The sequence below is a fragment of the Abramis brama genome, assembly GCF_963993115.1.
Source record: "Abramis brama genome assembly, chromosome: 11".
In the NCBI taxonomy this organism is placed as follows: domain Eukaryota; kingdom Metazoa; phylum Chordata; class Actinopteri; order Cypriniformes; family Leuciscidae; genus Abramis; species Abramis brama.
Window position 1 is genome coordinate 5,847,889 of NC_139973.1, and position 21,404 is coordinate 5,869,292.

General features: G+C 36.1%; 1 protein-coding gene across 8 annotated transcripts in view; it reads left to right on the forward strand.

The window, feature by feature from the left end:
- Positions 1-1,041: 1,041 nt before the first annotated feature.
- Positions 1,042-21,404, forward strand: part of raly (RALY heterogeneous nuclear ribonucleoprotein) — an 86,734-nt gene continuing 66,371 nt past the window's right edge. For 4 of the 8 annotated variants that reach the window (XR_014608232.1, XR_014608233.1, XM_084128896.1 and 1 more), the window contains exons 1-2: positions 1,086-1,170; positions 5,386-6,506. The gene's annotated coding sequence lies outside the window, so the exon portion shown is untranslated. Of the gene's footprint in view, positions 1,171-5,385; positions 6,507-21,404 lie in introns of all 8 variants that reach the window. The other 4 variants (XM_084128895.1, XR_014608231.1, XM_084128899.1 and 1 more) reach the window with 4 other exon arrangements.

Consider the following 21,404-nt stretch of genomic DNA (forward strand, 5'->3'; position numbering starts at 1 on the left):
ACTCCAGACCTTCTACCATCAGTCTGAAGGTCTGGATACGTGAAGTGTCTCTCTCAAAGTTATAAGACAATAGACCTTCTCAGTTTTTGAAATAACATAGCTGCCATACTATGCATGTTTTTTGTGCAGTACAGTATGAAATGTATTTTCTGCAGAAACAGTAGTATATCAGTATGCTATTCTAAACATAGTTATGGTTATTTCACATAGTATTTATAAAAACCCAGCAAACAGAATATTGCTGCAATGTTGTGACAACATGCTGAAATGGTTGACGTTATTTTCTGAAGGTTGTCACAATGATTTTTTACGACAGTTCTGAACCATAAATTAAAATGATAAATGTATTGTCTGGACAACCACTGCACAAAAATGTACACATCACTGTCCTGAACTGAGGCGTAATATGTTTATTGGGTTTGAGCACTGGATAGAAGTGCTATAGGAATACTTGGCAGACTGTTGAATTATTAACATTCAATTGCATGACAGCTAGTTATGTGATTTCAACTCACCATGTAGAATAAAACAGCTAGTGTAATAAGTAGTGTAAAACATGGTAACAAAAATTATATATAACACTAATAACCGTAATTTATTGATATCTGTGTATATATATAATTTTCTTACCCATATCAACAACGATTGGAAAAACTCTATCTACAGGACATAAGACCTTATGCATGTTCTTTTTCAAATATATGCCTATTTAGAGGCTGTGGAACCTTTAAACTGTCTGTCTTATATTTGTACCATTTTATGCCTGTCTCCAAATGGGGTTGTATAAAATGTCTGTTATGTTGCCATAAAAAATTAAAAATAATTTAAACACCTTTTTAGAAGGCTTGTGTGACTGGACTCTTCATCTCATGTGAGTAAATATCATTTTAATGCTATTTATCAAAACACTGTGCATTACTTACGTGTTAAACTTTTTAATTTGCAAATGACTGAGTTTAATTACAAAATTACTGGGTGCACCTTTAAGTAGATCCATGATGTGTCTGTGTCTCCCCCTGCGCAGTCGCGATGGTTTGCTCCACACCAGCACTGTTTATACTGTTGAGCCGCTGCTTTCCCCGGTCACTGCGCCGCTGACACTGACAGCTCCTCCTCACTCACTTGCTCTTGTTGCTCTTTCAACATTTTTGCTCTCTGACATTTTCACCGGTGAGTACTTTCTTTTAATTTTCTCTTTTCTTCATCTTTACCTCTTCTCTTCGTCCTCTTTTGATTTGAGAAGTGCTTGAATTTTGTTCTTCTTCTGAATTCAACTGACAGACGGTTTTTAATGTTTTACCTTCTTGGAGAGGGGGAACGTCAGGTTTTGGTTAACTTTGGTAGTTAATTTTTGAGTGTATTCGTTTCTTTATTTTGTGCAATATCCCGTGTAGGAGCAACGATTTTGTTTTGCTTTTAATTTTTGTTTTTCTTTCGTTCTTTGTATTTATCAGTTGGACATGTATGCTGTTCTTGACGAATTACCTCAGTGAGAACATTTTTCTTATTTTTTATTTTCCCAGTTTTGAGAGCACAGTTATGTTTCAAAGATGTGGAGCGATATATATATTTTTTTTTATCCAAAATATTTCTTCTTTTTTTTCTTTTTTTTTTTTGTGCGGACTGATGTGATGTCAGTGTGTTTTGGAGCGCGTGTCAATGCAGCGCAGCGCGCGACTCCTCCACTGCAGATCTCTGCGAACATTTAAACACGTCTGGACTGTTGAATAACACCCTAGATCTGCTATTATTCTACAGCACTTATCCATGTTATGTGTTAAGAGACTGGGAATGTGGACATGCTGCGCACATACGTTGACTTGATTTAGTTTGATGATGAAGTCTGTTTTCATGGGCATTCCACGAAATGTGTGCTTTTTCCTTTTAAAAAGCTTATAAAAGTAAATGTCTTTTTCAAGATCTGTCAGACAAAAATATTTTAAGTGTTAATACAGCATTATGCCATCTCAAGCCAAATGTATGCTGTTATACTTTAGTTACTGAATGCTTTTATAAAAGTGACATTTTAAGTTTTTATGCTGATATTTCTACATATATTCAGTATTCAATGTATATAGCCTATAAAAGAATATGGGAAAAATTGTTGATGTGTTGGAAAATGCATAATATACTGTAATAGCACATAGTAAAAGCTGGTGTAAGACATTGTTTACACATATTAGCACTATAGGGACAGCAAAGGCACCCTATTTGTGGAATGACCCTTCAAGCATGTTGTGAAATTGCTTCTGTGATTTACTGGCTGTGTCTCAAAACGTAGTGAGCTGTCTACTTAGGCAACATATTTGGGCATCATGCGCAGCACAGCTGACTGGAAACATGCTATATGGTCCCAAAAATGCAGTCTATGGATCACTGTTTTACCTTGTGCAAGATTCTTGCAAGTCAGCTGTGGCCTTATAATTGCATCTAATTACAAGTGCAACAGTTTGATCTGTAGATGATGTAACTGGACCTAATAAAGGTTTGTGATGTGCAATGTCCCTGAACTAAAATAAAATATATGCATTCAGAACTTGTTTAAGGTATGTTTGTTGGTCATGTTCAACCTAAAGGTGACGAACACTAGAAATGTGACGGACGTCATTTTGTAATTGACGTGGTAAAGAACAAAAAAAGTTGAAGATTGAGATGTATTTCTGCCCACGGTGCCACTTCAGCTGCCACAAGACTTTATTTGGAGGTCATGACAAACAAGAGTCAAATGTTTTCTCCCGTCTCTTTTCCAATGCTTCTTGTCTCTATAGACATAAATGCACCCACTTGCTTCTCTTGAAAGACCTCCATGTCTCTATAAGGTCTTCAGTGCATGCACTTTCACTTAAAAAAAAAGTCCATTATTGCATTTGTCGAAGGTATACTTTTTTGCCATACATTTTAGTAATAAAAAAAAAACATACAGTTTGACCTTCAAAAACACAGTGAAGCACTTTAAGCCATTTGTTCATACATTTCTACAGTAATGCTTTGTATTGCTCATGCCCTCCCAATGATGCACTTGTATTTTTTCATAAAAGAGTTTGAAGGACACCATTATCTTTATCTTGTCATGGCATAAAGGAATTTTCCCGGTTATGCATAACTTGATGTCTTTGTCATTAAGTTGTAAATAACAGAATATTCCTTTGAAGGCAGAGATGTGACTGTGAACAGTGTTTTGGGGGTGATTTTTGTTGTTTTGGTTGGTCAGTTACGGTCTTTCTCCACTTGTACTGCCGTTAGCTTATCTAGGGCATTAGTTGCCTATGGATATCCACCTCAAGTTGACCACTCACAGCTACTGAATTCAAATAACAGAATACAGTGCCAGCACTAAAAGTGAGGCTTTTAATAAAACAATGGCTCCATGCATTAAAATTAAAGTAAAATCTACACATTAAGACAAAATTCACGGAGTTTATATGTTTGAAATATAGTAAAATATGTTTGTGTATACAAGAAAAAGAATACTATTTACATTTTTATTCAAAGCAGCTTATTTATTCATAAGTGTTCACACTTGTCTTAAGGTGGTTGTTTAGTATTGCTTTTAAGTATTTCTCGACTTCTAGAAATGTACTCTATATTGTTGTGTCCAATGTTCAAGATACTAAATATAACCCTGCTTTAAGTAGTTAGCAGCACCACTGATTGGACATTGACATGGCAGTTGCATATATTTGCATTAGCTTGCAGCTTTGTTGTGAAAAGTTCAGATATTATTAGTCATTACTTTTTTTTTCTTCCATCAAAAGCCAGTGGCAAAAATTACTTTAAGCCAGCTAAATGTCAGGAATATTAAAGTCTCATGGGTATTTTTGTTTTTCAAGCTTTTTCACGTTCCGTACTCATACTTTTAGAATATCAAAAATGAAAAAAGGTTATCAGACTAATTAATTAATTCTGTCATATCAAGCACATAATGAATTAAAAATTTAGATTACATGAAAGTTTTATGAGTAAATTTGCAGTTGTGCTCTTAACATAATCTAGGTCTCTGTGATGTGTGATGAATTCAGTCAGCCAGTCAAGTGTCAAAAGTGTACAACAAGGCATTTCTTTATGTAGGCCAATGCATTTATGGTAAAATATTGTTAAGATGTGGTTGTTGTGTCAAAATTTATGTAAAAAAAAATTGTGTTCTAATTTCCCTGCATGAAACATCACATTTGTTTTGGTTTTATTTTTTAAAAGAGTTTCTTGCCATAAATTGTCTATACATTTGAGTGTCCATTTTATTATATTTAGTAAGTTTATTGCATTGTTGCAATAATGTTTGTGTTTGTTATTATTTACAGTAACTTACTGATTTTAAGCCCAAATGGTTTGTATATTATATTACATAACGTTCTATAATTTAAAGGTAGGGTAGGCAATTTCAGAGCGGCTAGCAATAGCAAGCTAGCTTTAAAAGCGTTAGATACACCCTCCCTTCAGAGGGTCTCCAAAGCCTCGCCTCCTTCAAAACACATGAACACACACATCGCACACAGCCGGAGCAGATTCAGCCAAGTGTCACAGCGTCATGTCTCAAAGCACATAACATTACAATAATAATGAACATAAACAACAGACAGAACTCTGACTTGTACCATCTGATTGCTGCAGGTTCATTTCGGCGTTAATAGTGTTGCCAGAGAAATGCATAAATCCAAGTCTGAGTACGTGAACAGCTCCGGGTAGAACGTCACTTGTTGTCATCTCGTAATTACGGTTACAACATGGCCTGAACGCAGTATGAGCTCGTTGTTTTGGTTCAGGAGGAACTGTAAAAGGTGGCTGCTGTTCGTTCGCACTGATGTCGTGTGATGACTGCGCGGACGTATGGAAATACATACGCTAACAGGCAGGTAGGACATCCATCATTGCATTTGGAGCGAATGCAATGATTGGATGCAATGTTTTGCTCCTGAGACCTCCACAGAAGATAAATGTGCATTTTTTAAATATTTCGACCACTTGTATTATTGATTGCTATCAGGATGTGAAGAGAGTTTTGACCAGAATAACAGTGTTTATGAAAAAAATTGCCTACCCTACCTTTAATGCCGAATACTGTATATAGTCACCAAAACGCCATCCTCTAATGTTTGTAACATCACAATGGTGTTTTTATGGTTAAGTTCTGCCAACCACAATGTCTTTTCATTTGTTTATTTATTCATTAAATAATTATACCATTTGATTCAAATTTTTTGGCATTTCAACTTCAGTGTTTGATGTCGTCTAACATTTCTTTTTCAGTTGATGTTTTTATGGTAAAGTTCTGCCAACCACAATGTCTTTTCATTTGTTTATTTATTCATTAAATAATTATACCATTTGATTCTAAATGTTTGGCATTTCAACTTCAGTGTTTGATGTCGTCTAACATTTCTTTTTCAGTTAATGTTACTGACTGATGTTTTGGGAAGGATGCGTGGCGTGACTGTCAGTGCTTATTGCAGCAGGGGGCAGTGGCTGAGCACACGGGATATTGTATGACTGGAATGCTCCTCAAATGTCAGTGGCTACCGCCACCCAAACAACTAATCCCACGATAAAGCCCCTGCGACACATTCAGAATTAAACATCAGAAGTGTGCTTAGATTGATCGTCCTCCGCTTGAGTCTACATTTGGCTGGCCTTGATGTGAAACAGGCTTATGTTTGTCAGCATCTTCATGATTGAAATGATGGAATATCTCAAGTTACTCATGAGTTATGCTGTCAATGGAAGTTTCCATTAGGCGTGACTGTGAAAGAGGAGGCACATGATGAATCTCCAAGGGTCAAGAGAGAGACATTGGATTGAAAAAGTTATGTTTTTTCAATGGAAAATTCCATAGTAAAAGTAAAATTGCTTGTGAACCGGAGATTGTAAAACAAATTTTATCATGCATTATTGTTACTCATAGAAACCATGAACCTTAACTATTTAAATCCACATTTCCTCGCTGTGTTGCAGACATGAATGATGCCTCAAATCATGCAGCTTGTACTTAGTGATCAGGCTTGCTATTTTCACTTGGGTGAAAAATTTGCATAGACCAGGGGTGTTCAAACCTGCTCCTGGAAGGCCACTGTCCCACAGTTTAACCCCAACCTGCCTCAACAAACCTGCCTGGAAGTTTCTAGCATGCCTAGTAAGACCTTTATTACTGTAGCTGGTTCAGGTGTTTAACAGTGGCCCTCTAGAAACAGGATTGTATACCTCGGCCATAGACTCACACTGAGTTCCTCTTTTGACTTGTGCTAATAAGCAACCATTCAGAAAACCCTAGCAACTTTATCGCAACACCCTGATAACCACCCACATCATTGAGGCAGTGAGATCTGCATACACAACTATTTTTTTAAATCTGAAAATGTAATATTATTCTTGTGTTCTCATGTTCAGCTGCTGAAATCCTGCTACTTAAAGTATTTGCTTTGTTTTAAACCGCAGGATCCCTCACACACTCCAGGTCACAAGCGCTGGGACCAAGCAGCATATCCACATCCGTCCCCTGGTCACAGAAGAGAGAGGTATGTGCAACTTCGGCTCTCAAGCATGAGTCTCTACAAACATAGACTGATCTGAGCATGTTTGATCTGAGCAGAGGTGTTAAAGTTCAGCGTTTACTGATAAATGTTAGCAGAGCTTTAGTGCAGAACTCTCATTGTGCCCAAAGCAGCGTGCATGTTCTCTGCAAATCCTGAGAGGGGATTTTAAAGCCACTACATGTTTTTAGACACATACTGTAAGGGCCGGTTCATACAGAATTAATTTTGCGCTGATTTTTAATTGTTTTTCTATGTAAACATGCACTAGATGGTCGTCTTTGACCATTATACATTTTTTAAAGAGAGGATGTATTATGCTGTTTTACATTTTTATCTTTCTTTAGTGTGTCATGTTGCTGTTTGAGCATGAAAAAGGTCTGCAAAGTTACAAAGTCACTCCAAAGGGAGTTACAGTATTCTCTATATCAGTGCGCAGTGTTTCTTAACTCCCTAAAACGCCTCGATTGTAGTCTTGAGTTTTCTTCCGAGAACGTGTCACAAAATTCCTCATTTAAATAATTCCCACCCAAGGCATGACATTTACAAAACACGCTCAAAGTGATTGACCTATGACGCCACACTGGTTCAGATGACCAATCAGAGCTCATTGTGCTTTTCAGAAGGAGGGGCTTCATAGAGACAGGAACTAAACAGAGCGTTACAGACAGACAGGGACAAGAGGTGCTGAAACAATGTCAAATATGTAGAAAACAATGTGTTTTTTGAACATTCAAGCATGAAAACCTATTCTAGTAGACCCCAAAAACTAAACCAAGACTTTGTAAAAGGGCATAATAGGTCCCTTCTAAGACGCCATGTCAAGCTAAAAGAAGTGCAACTTTCTCGACTCTACCTTCACCTGCAATTAGATACTATTGTGTAGCATCTCATGTTTTTAAAAGCAAAAATGCGTTCTGTGTGAACGGCCCCTATATTGCTAAAAACTGGTTTGATGGAAGTTTTAGTGGTTAGTTGATTTCCTTAGTTTGTGTTGAGGTGTTGATTTCAGTAGGTCTTCCATCATTGGTTTATCACTCTAGTTATCGGAATTGGTTTGTCAGAATTGAAAGCATTTAATGTTAAAGGTGTTAAATATCAGAAAGCCAGAATGCACAAAATGATTCACAGAGAGAAGTTGTTCATAAATGGCAAAAAAAAAAAAAAAAGCGTGACTCACTCCTTAACTTTTTATGCTCTTTGCAAAGCCTACAGGGCAGTTACAAAGATGGGTGTAATTTCTCGGGGCACCTATTTCAGTTATATCTGTCAGATTCAGTACAGCACATTTTATATGTGGTATTAAAAACATTGCTTACAGCACCTTTAAAATTGAATAGCCAAGGAATAAGGAAAGAAATATCACAAATGAGATCTCTGATATCTCAGTTGTTTTACCTGAACTGTAGACAGAGATTAAAGGCAGTGCAAATGGCCAGTTTGCTGAAGTTTCCTTCTTTTTAGAAGTTCTCATCTTAAGTCTCCACTGTAGAGTTTCATAAGAGTTCATAATAAGTGCTCATATATGCCGAGAGTCTGCAATCAGTCTTCAGTAATGACATTTCAAGACCAAATTGTCGGAGCTATGCTATTCACATACATTTTTATAGCTGTTTAGTATTACAGTATGTCAATGGAGGTCTCATTTATGTCAATTTTCTATTTCTCCTTAGAAATATTAGGATGGGTATCTAAGACAAAGTTGATACTAAAATGAAAAATTCCTTTCTATCCTCTAAGCAATAAAGTTGTACATTTGAAGAGTTTGGACAGCATGCTTATACTTCTAGACTGCCTATATTAAAGCTGCATTCCGTAACTTTTTTTGGCAAGTACATAACCAGCCAGTGTTCAAAACTATCTGCTAGGGTTGCGCGATATGCTCCATTTTCATATCGTCCTATCGTCAGCCTGTGAGATCGGCGATACACGATATTATCGTGAGGGGGCGGGGCTTACTTATTTGATTATTAACTTGCTTATTTACTCATCAATTTGCTTGTTTTATTACTTCGTTTTAAATGAGAATCTTTTTTCTATTTTGCTAGCAAAGGTGGAGTGTTTATTAATAGGCTAAATCAGGTTATTTCCTGGTATAGTGAGGTAAAAAAAAGATCCTAATCATTCTTGTATCTGACTCGGAGTATTTCAACATGTCAGCGGGAAATTTACGGACACACATTATCCTCTCATGCCGTTACAGATCTGCAGCATTTTGACTGTTTGACGAGATGTGAACACGTTTTAATTTCTTGATTCAAGAAAGAGTCGGAGTCTGCGATATATGTCCTCCTACCAGTGCTCTCTCTGTCTGGATGCACTTCACATGCGCACCGCACTTCAATAACGCAGGTGTTTTAAATGCCAGGAGAAATCAGAGGCAAAAATCTAAAAGTCGATCGGTTATACGCCGACTTAAACTTATGACTTGACTCTGATAAAGGAAAACGGGTTAATCCGTTTACATGACCACATGCATTGTCAGTTTATTCAGCATAATCGAGTTAATAACGTGCATGTAAACGCGGTCAATCCCTGAAAACGAAAGCAGAAACGGACAGAGCTTTCGCTGCATTAACAGCACGTTCTCTCAGAGTCGACGGTGGATAACGGTAGGCTACAGCAACTATCTTAATTTACTGGCTGAATATTTCTCTTGTGGACTTACATTATTGACAGCGAAAAAATTAGAAGAATATTTCTTGTTAAACAAGTTTGAAGTTGCTTGTGATTTTCACAGATGGCAGAGTTTCACAGATGCTTCGTGAACTAAAGACTTTTATTAGGCCTAGGCGGCCTATCATTTTATTGATATTATTATTATAATTAATATTTTGTAATTGTATTGTTTTTAGTGTTATTCGTGTCATTAAATATTTTGTTAATGTGCTATGGAAACAAAATAGGCTACTGACGAACAACGATGCCGCGTCTTCATCTAGGCTCTGTATAAAAATTATGCGTCTGTTAAAGCACTCTTGACAATTTGTGAATGGATCACCTTGCAATGAAATTTCGTTGTGGGATGTAACGTTAGTTTTTGTTTTGTCTGTTTTAAAAACATTTTCTTTGAGGAGTCCTCATACGCGCGTGATATGGCGCAAGTGTGGTTATGTGGTGATGTCGTTATGAATTTAGGCAAGGCAAATATAATTGTAGTTCCTAATTAATTTAATAACTATACTAGCTTCATAATAATAATAATGATTTAATACATTAATGGAAAAACGAGCCAATTATCGTATTGATATCGTCAAAGGCATCTGCCATCGGCGATATCTCTGTCTATCGTCGATACACGATACTATCGTCTATCGGCACAACCCTACTATCTGCTTGCCTTAGCTCGATTCAAAACAGTAAGCTTGTAATAATGTTTTTAATTCCAGCAGTACTGGTGAATTTCCGCGGGAAATTCGAGCATGTCTTTGCATCATTACGTCACATCTGTACACATAAAGAAGGTGTCTCGGCTAGTAGGCTATATTGCGTTTGAGGATGTTGGAGGTGGAGATTTATAGCCTTTTCTCACAGCACTTGAAACTTATCAATTTGATGGCGGATCCAGAAAGGTTCAAACGACAATCACCAGCGACAACTGTAGATTTACTCGTTGTAAAATGAAAAAGACTTCAGACTTTGGAGTTGCTACTGAAAAAAGAGACTGCAAACGGGCTCATGCGAAAACAAGGATAATATCGGAAGGGCATTAAATGTAGTCACGCAGTGCTGATGTTGTTAACATTAACAATTTGAGAACAAAGTATAATTTGCACGGTTTGACGTCATATGATAAACGATCGTTAGATTTAATCAGTGTGATTTACTGCAATGCTTTTATCCCCTTAATTGGTCAGAACAAAAGTGGATGTTACTTGTTTAGACAACATTTTCCGGTGAAAATTCTTATGTTGGTCATAATTAAAAAAAGTAGAATCTGTGATTGCAAATGACAGTATCCACACCGACGTGGCGAATGACAGCCGCACATTCTCCTCAAAACATTGGATTCACCCGTGCTGTGCCGTGCCAAGGCACAACCCACTTAAAGTTGATAATTCCGCAAAAAACTGCAATTGCAGATTTCGAACAGAGATGGCGACAAAGAGGAAAACCTACGGACTGCAGCTTTAAGTCGAACTGAAAGGCTTTTGTGTATGTGATTTTGTGTTTATACAATCTGTGTAATATCAGTAAATTTGTAGCTAATTAACTTTTCAATGCATGCATATAAAATCACTCTTCATTCAGTCACTAAACAGCAAACAATCTTGCAATCTTGAGAATATTATTTGCAAATTTGTTTTGAATGTGAGTGGGTTGAGTATTTTTAGACGAACTGAGCTAAATGTGTAAAGTCTTGAATGAGCATTAATTAGAGGAAGCACTGCAACAAGGTCGGTTTGGCATTTTAGTCAAAAATGTCTGGAACGAGAGTCTTGATGAAAGTGTTTTGAATGGTAAATGTGCATCAGAGATGCGGTGAGCAGATCCTGGCAGTGATTCCAGCGTCTCTCTCTAATCAGCACCAGCTAAGAGAGGGCACGTGAATTATAGATTCACCTCTGTGAAAATTTCATGAAAATGTTGTTTGTGTGTTCAGATATGTCAAACATCGGCCGCAACACTGGCCAGAGAGCATGGCAAATCTTGCTTACTAAGAGAGAGAGGAGGCTACAGAAAACCATACACTGCTTCACTTAAGTTAAATTAGCAGTCAGGATTCATTCATATCTACGGAAGGGAAGACAAGAACTTCTTTTGAAGTCAATTTCATGAGCTATTTCCATCACCTGCCTCACCAGGACTGCAATTAGGCCCATGCTTTGCCAATCAGACACAATTATGTACATTTGGTAAAAGATCATTTTTTTAAAGTAAGAACTAAATGAGCTTCCAGTGAATATATCTGATGTGTTTCATGGAAATGAGTAAGCCTATCCTTGGAACGCTACCCACATGGGGGGCCTGCAGCCAGCAGTTAAATTGGGATTTCGGAGGTGGATGAAAGCAAAATAACATATGCTACTGGTTAAGAGTTTGGAGTCAGTAGGATTTTTTATTTTATTTGATTTTTTTTATTTTTTAAAGAAATAAATTAATACTTTTATTTAGCAAAATGCATTTGCAAATGTGATTTGTAAAAAAAGATATTTACTGAAAAGTAACAAAAGATTACTATTTCAAATAAATGCTGTTATTTTGAACTTTCTATTATTTGCCATCACGTGAATAAATTAAATATAATTTGTAAATTTAAATACATGAATATTCAAATGTAAATATTTTAAAATATAGATTATAAATGAATAGATTATAAGTATATAATAATATTTCACGATATTAATGTTTTTTAAATAAATGTTTTATTTAAAATAAATGCAGCCTTGGTGAGCAGAAGAGACTTCTCTCAAAAGCCTAAAAAATTGTACCGACCCCAAACTTTTGAACGGTAGTGTATGTTAAATGTTTAACATAAACCTCTTATTTATGATGTACGTACATATAGGGTGTTTACAGTAAAGTAAGGCACTTTTTGCATTAAAATGAACTTTAGAACCCTACAAATATTTCCTAGAAAATGAACAACCCTACCTAAACAGCATAATTAATAAATAAACGCACTCATATGGATATACAAATATTTAATATACATATATTCTCCAAGTCTATGGGGTATGTGTCAGTCCGGCTCAGTTTAACCTCGGCCTGTGGCTTATTTACAGAAGTGGTCTTGTCCATTGTACAAAGCTCATGACAGTAGTCAATTTTGCTAGATGAAGAGAACATTTATTTGATGGATGGAATTCCAGTGAGCTTTAAGCCAAGTCATCTGTTTATTATATATTGCTGGGTGTTTTTCTATCAATAATAAATGTTCTTTTCCTGCAGTATTTGCTGAAAGGAATATTTTCTATATAAGAAGGCCTGACCTCTGCCATGAGTTATGGGTTAATTTAGGCTCCCTCTCTTTCTCTGTGTGTGTGCGTGCGTGTGTGTGCGTGTGTGCATGCGTGTGTGTGTGTGTGTGTGTGTGTGTGTGTGTGTGTGTGTGTGTGTGTGTGTCTTTGTGTGTGTGTGTGTGTGCGTGTGTGTGTGTGTGTGTGTGTTTAGTGATGTATTACACTGAGACTGTACCCACTATCTCTCACTCTTTGCACCAGCTTGTCTAAAAAACAGAAAACACAAACATTTCTAATGAAATATTAAACATTCTGGCACCTAAGTAGAATTGCTGCAAGTGTTATACTTTATAATAAGGACATAATTTGCACAAATATTTGCTACATTCCTGTGTAATATTCTGATCATTTCGATTGCAAATCACTTTTACTTTTGTTTTTTGAACTGTTCTTTTTTTTTTTTTTTTTTGATTAGAGATGGAAAATGCAACTCACTGTATGACTGTAAGTTCTCAAAGACATCAGAAGGATCTTGTACTATTCAGCTGTTTTCTTAAAATAACAGCACTTAGAGATACGTGTGAGAGTGTCACGACCTTTCCACATCTAAACCTCATCTGCCAGAGGCCATTATACAAAGATTGTCAACCTGTCTTGCAAAGTTTTTCATCTTTGTGACAATATTGGTTTTGTTGTTGTTGTTGTTGTTTTGGCATGTAGAAATATGATTCTACTGCATGAAGCAAAATACAGAATCAAAAATACATGTTTTCATATTATATGCTGTGTTTAAAGTCTACTTTGCCTATACTGTAGGTCTACTGCTTCTGAGGGGGTTTTATCTCCTAAGGCTCCAATAATTTCACATGAGTTTTAGAAGAGATCAGTGACAATCTGCATGGTCTGCACTCAAATGTCAGACATCTCGATGTAGGCTCAAATATTTCTCACCAAGTTATCTAAGCTATACGTTGTTCACAGTTTTGTAGCTCTTTACTCTTAATGTACTGTATGTCAACAGTGGTGTTAATATTTCTTCCCAGAATAATCTAAGACAAATTTGATATTTAAATGAAAGTGAATGAACTGACATCTCAATTATGTTTAAACAGTATGGCCTGGTTTCACAGACAGGGCTTAGATTAAGCAGGGATTAGGCCTTAAGTAGCCTTTATAAACGTGCCTTAGAAAACAACATTACTGGTGTGAATCTTGAGACAAAACAGTGGCACTGACATTTTTTAAGATACTCCAGTGCAAGTTGCTTTCAGTTAAAACAGCTCAAACGGGGGTAAGTCTCCTGAGCTATAAAAAGAGCAATCCCTGAGCAACAAAACACTGTACATATGCACAGCAAAAATGCAGTAACATGCTACAGTGGCTTATAACATTAAAAAAAATGCTAAAAGCTGTGATTAAATTTTGGGTGAGAAAATTGAGATGCATTGTCCATGCTTTATCTAGCTTAGTAAATGCATTACTGCCAAGCTCTGGTGGTGCACATTCCTGTCAGGTTCTATAGTTCATGAGTCGTTGCTCGTACCCCCCGGGGTCAAGCTTTTGAATTAATGAAGGAACCCTTTGCTGCTACAATATGACATGTGACAAGACTTTTGCCACTGCGTGCCAAAAACCTTCAGTCTCTCGCTGCTGCTTTTCATCTCTTATTGGGCAAGCTTATTGTCTATGTGACTACACATACGGCAAAACATATATTTTTTAGATTATGATTTTTTTTCAAAATATGCAAATATATTTGTTATGTATTATTACATTGGGAAGTAAAATCGTAATGTTAGTAACGTTCTTTACTAGGAATTTGTTCGTTTGTGTATAATGTTCTATAGAGGTTAAAAGAAACTGCTTCAATGCTGAGTCTTTGTTTCTGTTTTTGATTGACTTTTTGTTGACACAGCCCAAGTCATATCCCATCATGCCTTTCTTCTCTTCATTGTGTCATCTTGTCTGAACCAATTTGGTAAAGAATAGAGCATTACAAGCTTTTATTGTGCATCAAATAAAAGCTTGCTTTGCCGTCTACAGTATCGAACATGTTGGAAGCCCACTGTTGTCAGTCAGCTTCAGCGGGGCTCAGAAGTACACAAGCCCTCCATTTTCTCCAATATCTCTGGCTCAGGCCTAATCAGGCATGACTGATCCTTGAATCATTTACAAGAGAAACCGTTCCATCGCATGGAATTCAGTTTTTTTTCGCCTGCTTGTTTCTGCCAACAAACAACATGCACAGATGAAGAAAGACCTTAAGCTTCACACCCAGAAGAGCTGCTTACATGTATATGGTCTTGGGTAAGAAAGGATGCATCAGCGTTCAATCCCCATCTTTGGCACACAGATTCATTCAGGATATTCCAGATGAGATGCGTATTGAGCTTTAAAATCTCTTCTCTTCAGGAACATGAACCTTGGGACTTCAGATCTCAGACTTTGCTGTTTTCTGCCTGGTTGCAGGGTCATTTCTCTTCTGCAGTACCTTTTGAAGTCTGTAACTCGTGAATATGTAATATGCTTTTGTAAGGAAGTATTTCATTAAAATGGTATATCAGACTTTCAGGAATGTGATCTGGTCAAGCTCAGAACTTAAATGTTATAATAAGGTTGTAGAGCATATTTTTGTATTATTTATATTAATGCATTATTTGAGGATTATATATAGCTTCAAATGATTAATATTAATAATACAAAAATATTCAGTCATGCTCAGTCAGTTCAATTTATATCATGTCTTAATTAATAATACAATATAGCAGGAATAATTTATATCGTGAAGGAACTTTTTTTTGTTAAGATATCAAGGACACAGTAAAAACGTATTTACCAACTAAAACAATATTTGCAAGAAAACATCTTTTGTTTGAAACATTTTTATTAGAGAAAAGGCAAATTAATTGCCAATTATTCACAGTAGTGAAATTCATTATTAAAATTTATTTATTTATTTATCTGTTTATTAATAGTATCAAAATTCTTTTAAATATTAAAAATCCATCCCTATATTCACTTAATTGGGATTTCCACCAAAAAATATTTTTTAATATTGCATCCATAGACATACACGATGAGGACATAGTGAATGTGGTTTGTCTGACCGTTGTAGTTCACATTATTTTTCACGACATTTGCAAAATGTGTGCAATTATGAACAGGTAGTAATTTTTTTTAAAATTGAGTAAATTGGCCATCTGCAGTCCAATCCTAAATTGATTTAGGAATAGCACATTACATCAGTGCAGAAAAACATTTACCTCTGTCCTCAGGTATAGCGTGTAATCCTGAAGGAGAAATGAATGAGTGTGTGTTGCTGTCCTGTTATCACTAGTGGCTGTATCTGATAGGAAAATCACCACTTAATGGGAAGATAATGTGTCAATTAATTCTCCCTTAATGGCAGCGGAAAAGGGTGAAAAGAAAAGAAGATAATTGTGTTACTTTGGGCTCATCTCCTTTGTCCTTGTCAATGCAAAGACATCCAAGTCATGTGTATCTGCTGCTGTCTTGACTGCTGTTACTTGGATAGACCTGTTGATTTATTTTCTTCTTCATGAATTGCTTATTATAAGCATTGGTGCTGGGGCATGTCCTGCTGCTCCTCTATCAATTAAAGCAGTCTATTGTTTTATATAGAAGCTTTCAACTCTGATGACTTTTGATGACTACTACTGTGTATCATATTTTCAACTTTTCCTTTAAATATGCTTTAAAGATTATTTCAGTAATTCACTTTAACTGCATAGCAAATGTATTTTTACAAGCCAATCACAATCACCTTGCATTTTTACTTTAGCACAGTAAAGTTTGGAAGAGTCTAGAGATGCCACTTAAAAATAGATGTAAGTATTTAATGTTTCTGGTTCCTGGAATAGGTCCTGAACTTTATGGTCACAGAAACTGTCTCTTGGTGTAATTATTCTATTATTTTCCTCTTGAATGGATAATTTGGCTACTTGACCCTTAGAGGTCTCCATTCTGTGGGGTTCCTTGAAAAGAGTCCTTCCAAATGAGGCTCGCGGTTAGTACAACAGCCTTCCATGACATGAAAATGAACAGTGAATGAGAGAGATGAAATTGAATTTGATTCATTTTTTATGAAAATTATTTCATAATTCAATATCTGCTTCCATGAAATGGCTGAAGGTAAAGCTTTAGAACTAGTCAAAGGGAATTTCTTGTTAAATGTTAATATGATTATTGAAGAATGAGACTTTGAGCCTGTCCGCCACTCTGCCTTTTGAATGCTGTACAGGCTTAGAGATGTAAAGATGAGATGTTAATGAATTTTTTTCTACATTCCTTGCTCGAGTTAATCACCATCGGTTACAAATAGTGATTCTTCACCTTATGAAATCACGTCTGCATCTTTGAAAGTTTGATGTATCCCTTTGATATCCTCAGCTGTTATTTGAATACATTTTTGAGTAAGACTTGCACGATGGAAGTTTCTGCATAAAATCATAACATCTCAGTGGAGCATATTTTCAGTCTGCCTTTTACCGTGATAAATCTGAGCGTAATCCAGCTAGCACATCTTGTACCCTACAGCATTTACACTTAGCTTCTTTTAATGAGTGTCTCTAAGGGTTTCCACTAATCCCGGTTAATCTTCTTTAATGGTGTGATGTATCCAATAACTAATTCAGCCTGCAGGACTGGATAGCCAGAGGGGCCACGTATTGGACCACAAACATGAGGAACTTTGGAAAAATCTGGGGCATGTACTTTGGATTCACAACTTCCATTTGATAAAAGCATTCATGTGCATTGAAAAGCTGAGCTTGGAAAAGGTGGATAGTCCTGATAGACATGGAAATGTCATGCATTTGAAACATTAGATATCAATTTTAGATGTCGAGACATTGTAAAACCAGCGTTTTGGTCGGTGAATCTAGTCCTGCAACATTTATCCAGGGATGCTTCTCCAGAGCTCCTGTACTAGATGTCTCTGGCAAGCTCTGAAATGGCTGTGGAATACATAAATTGCAGATGTTTTCACTCTCTCGTTTGACTGTCTCTGATGATATGTCATTGCACATTTCTCCTGTCAAGCATTCTGTTGCTCAATTAAGTCCTTAAGTCAGGATGTCAGGCGTTCCTTTACTGAACCTTTCAAGCTTTGAATGACACTTGGAGACGACTTGGCACATACTCTTGATACCATAATTTATAGGTGCTGCATGTATGAAGACACCTTTGAAAAATAATGAGCAAAATTGCTCATGTCAGACACTTTATTTAGTCATTCTTCACACCCTTTTCAGTAGCTCCAATTGAGATATCACTGCCGTCTTTCATACTGTCCTGTAACCTGGGGTGAAGTCAAAAATGCAATCTTTACCCATTTATAAACTCTGTCAATTGAAAGCCCACAGTTGGCTTGGCTAATGAAGCAAGATGCCCTGGAGGAGCTTTATCTTCATACATGTGCATGTTGTTATTGAGTGTGAATTTGATAACTGAGTCATACATTTAAATAAGACTATGGAAATCAACATCTAAGTGACGGATTCAGAACAGTGCCTCGTTGCTTTTCTCCTTAGATCTTAGTCCCACACACACACACACACACAAACAAAAAAAGGTTTTAGTAAAGGGTTAACAGTGCAATGCCTGGAGAATGTTTTTGTTTTTACCATGCCATTGCAGAACATTTTTAAGCTCTAAAGCTCTATGCTGCTTCAAAAACAATGAACTAAGCCCTTTTTGACTGATACATTACTCTGTATATATATATATATATATATATATATATATATGTGTGTGTGTGTGTGTGTGTGTGTGTGATAAATGTAATATACATGTACTAATATCCATGATAAATGAAAGACCAAAGATGTTCCTGCAAAGCAAGTGGGTCTTTGCTGAACTTTTATTTTTAAGAGTGAATTGGTCTTTGAAGGAGATGTTCTCTATGAGATTTACACGAGTTTAATAACAGGACATGCAAATTAAAAAAAAAATTCCAATAGAGAGTTAGGGTGACCTTGGCAAAGTGAGTGAAGGGGAAATATTGTCAGCTTTGTGTTTGTGCCAGTGACCTTTCAGCAATTTTCAAGTGTTTGGATCAGCTAGAATATTCAAAAACAGTTAGCATCAGATTAGAGGGGCAGAGTGATCCAGGCGAGTCCCGGTGGCAAGTTCCGACACTGAAATGTCACAGGCCAAGGGGTTCTGAAATGTGGATGGTATTTTTAGATTGACGAGTCGGAATTAGCACTTTCCTTCAGCAAGACACGGAAGTACACACCAGCTGATAAGAGACTGAACTTGCTGCACTCTATGTGGGCTTTAATGTGTTTTATTGTCAATTATGTTTGATGGAAAGGCAGGTATATAGTCCCCTCACCATATGGCTGGTGGAAATGGAATTGCTGTGTGGATGTCCCATTCATTGCTTAAACTGGATTTGTTCAGCCGACCAGCTTGCAGAGATACCCCCCACCCCCCACCCACCCCCTTCGGCCTCATACACCTCTTAAGGAGAGTCAGAATCTGTGTTTCACTTTGACTGCTTCACTAAATGGATTTCAGAGGCCATCGCGCATATCTATCAGACTCCATATAATATTGGCGTTATGAAAGCTGCACTAAAAATGACATTACCAGTAGTATCTTCATGAGTTATGATGGATTGTGATCTAATTCACCAGCATTACTACACTGGAGTACAAAATGTTTCCAATTGTATAAAACATTTACATTGCTTAATTTTAATGGAACAGATCATCCAAAAAATTAAAGTTCTGTTACTCTAAAATTCTGTCTGTTCCTCACAGAAGCTGTCGCATGACTTCAGAAGACTTAGTAATATATCACAAATAATATGGACTCCATTTATGGGCCTTTTTTCAATTATGGAGCTGAACTGACCCTGTCCACATATGCTTTCATTGTCAGAAAGAAAGTCATATGAGTTTTGGAGAAACATGAAGATTAGTAAATGTTGAAAGAATCATTTACACTTTTATTTTTGGCTGAACTATTCCTCCAAGCCGTTGATTATTATAATTTTTTTAGTGGCTGGACATTTCAGCTTATTCAATTATTCTTACCAAGTCATTTTTGCTTTCTGCGTTGGCATATTTTTGCTTGATGTTTCATTAATTTTACTTTATATTTTTTTCTACTTGTATTTATAGTTTTTTTGCCTGTTTCGAGATGCGACTGACTGCATATCGACCAATTTGTACAGAATTACTAGTTCAGGCATGCCTTTTTTTATACTCACCTGACCAAAATATGTCAGCATTTGAAAAATGTGTATTTTTTAAATAGTATTTTTGCAGTCCATACCTCTTCCTTCCATCTTTCTGCTCTAGTCTCAATCTGTCTCTCAGTTATCGTTTCTTGGCCACATTTCTCTTATGCAATGCGTCTTAATAATACCCGGAGTGAAATGCTTTTAACTTGGGAGTGAAAAGCAGCGGTGGTCACGGAAAACATGTACTTCTAATTATCTCATACAAGCAATCAGATGTTTTCATCCCATCCATAGAAGCTTCTTTCTTTCTTCTTTTTTTTTAATTCTGTGTTTTTCTAGCAGACTTCAAGGACATCCACAGGCTTTTTGTATAGTATTTCTTTCATGATACACTACACTGATCTGCAATCCTGCATTTTCTATGAGCTGCAACCGTAACCGTAATGGCTTGGCAGTGTCTTGCGGTACAACTCCAAAGGGATATTTATTTATCAAGATTTTTTTACTATCCATTTGATTATGTTTTTAAATTTAGCTATATTGATTTTGTGTATGTATGTTTGTTCATGAATGTGCACCTCCACTTTAAAGTTTATATATTTAATTTCAGATTGTTTTCTACAATCTTTTTTTTTTTTTGCTATAAATTGCCAGCTATATTTACAATGTGACAATGTGAGCAATCTTTACCCATGCAGAAATCACCTCCACACTGCTGGATGTTCTAGTCTGTTACTGGTCTAAGTCAAAAGTGCCCAACACCAAGTCTTTGACATATTCTGGTCTCTAGATATGTGTCTGGTATCATTCAATGTAAATCTATGGACATTTTTGGCTAGATTTATGGTCTGACAATAGTGAACCTTTTCTTTACTGCTGCTGTTTGTGTGCTTGGAGACAACATACAAATATTTTGTATTTATTCTAAATCTAGACATATATTTGTGCGGTGTGTTTGTTTGGAAGCAGGGCTTGCTTGCCTTTATCCATGACATTGCATTTTACGCTTCCATTTCAAAGATTCAGTGATGATTTTCTATTACATTATGAGGTATGTTGTACTGACACAGATTACATGTAAACAAAAGCTGGTATATGCACATTTAAACGGCCCTTTCCAATCAGATCATATTCTCTGTGGTATTTGAATGAAACTATCATACTGTTCGTTATCTACTGCAAACCATATTGGAAGAATTAAGCTAAACTCCAAAGGCCTTTGATGTGTGAATCCCCCCCCCCCCCCAACCCCAAAAAGTCAGACTTCCATTTTATCCCATTTTTTTAGAGTTATTTTAGCCGTTTATTTTACATAATTTAATCATGTATTAAAATGCAATCATTGAGAGTAATAGGAAAATAAATAAAACATAATAAAAATATCTAGACGCACTGCAGATTTTAAATTTAAATTTTAAGAATAAAAGTGTTTATTTCTTATTAAAATAGTCAGGCTTCATTTTCTTTATGGAAAATATAATTTCTTATTTTTCTTTTGATTTTGGGAGCATATAAACCAAACATGTTTTTCCATATGATTCACTCATATGAGCAGTTCCTTGCAAATGTCAACCATACCATGAAACAAATTTAGTTTTTACCAAAAGAACAAAACCCTATTCAAGTTGTGCATTTAGGCCTGTATTTTACTGCACTGACATACTTTAATATAAATTTGAAGGAAATTGCCAATCCACCAATAGTACAATAGTACAACATTTTCATTCAACCATATTTAATGTTTTCAAAAGAGAGATCGAAGGCTGG